This window comes from Pseudophryne corroboree, chromosome 12, assembly GCF_028390025.1.
Source record: "Pseudophryne corroboree isolate aPseCor3 chromosome 12, aPseCor3.hap2, whole genome shotgun sequence".
NCBI lineage: Eukaryota > Metazoa > Chordata > Amphibia > Anura > Myobatrachidae > Pseudophryne > Pseudophryne corroboree.
Genome location: NC_086455.1, coordinates 3900001 through 3900813, shown reverse-complemented (window position 1 = coordinate 3900813; position 813 = coordinate 3900001). Strand labels below are relative to the sequence as shown.

Here is an 813-nt window from a genome sequence, read left to right as displayed (position 1 = left end):
AGAATCTGATTGGTTGCTATTAGCAACGTCACCAGTTCTAAACAAACCCTCCCATCTTAGTAAATTTACCCCTATCCCTCTAAACTGGAACACTCATGGCTTACACAGGTTGTGCGGCTGCTTAAAACCAGGTGAAATGCAGGCTTGTAGTCAGCCAGCCACAGAACCTGTGTAACTCCTGAGTGTCCCGGTGTAATGGGATAACATGGTAAGCCTATATTGGCGAGAGCTAGAAGTTGCCCATAGCAACCACTCAGCCGCTCACTGTCATTCCACGGCCCATGCTAGATAAAGCTGATTGGTTGAAGGGCAACTTCAGCATTTTATCTTTCTCTAAGGCTCGATGCATCTCCACTTAAATGGCCTGTCAGACATCCCCATCACCTGGCTGACTCCCATGTTTACTCTGCCTTCATGTGTGACTGGGCTGTAATCACTGAGACACCTCACATGAGGTAGAGGCCAGGCAAGATGGCCGCCAGCACTGCCTGCGGGTAAGACATGCAAGCAGTAGTACAACTGTAATCGTGTATTCCTCTGCTGTTTGTATACCTCACAGGGCTGTACAATCTGTACATAAACCGCATGTACATACAGTGGTAGCAATCCAGGATCTGACGCTAGAAGGCAAAACCGTGAAAGGGGCCTTGCCCCTGGAGCCTGCAATCAAATGTTAGCTTTGAGATACATATTGCACATCTTAATGAACCACGTGTAAGTAGTACATATACTAAAATCGGAACGCTACAGAGAAAATCAGCATTGCCTCGGCGCAAGGATGACACGCAAATTTGTGAATGGAGCAATTCAAAT

The 813-nt window shown here is 47.0% G+C and overlaps 1 pseudogene; it reads left to right on the top strand.

Annotated features, from left to right (window-relative positions):
- The first annotated feature begins 712 nt into the window (after nt 1-712).
- LOC134981630 (U6 spliceosomal RNA) lies at nt 713-813 on the top strand (annotated as a pseudogene).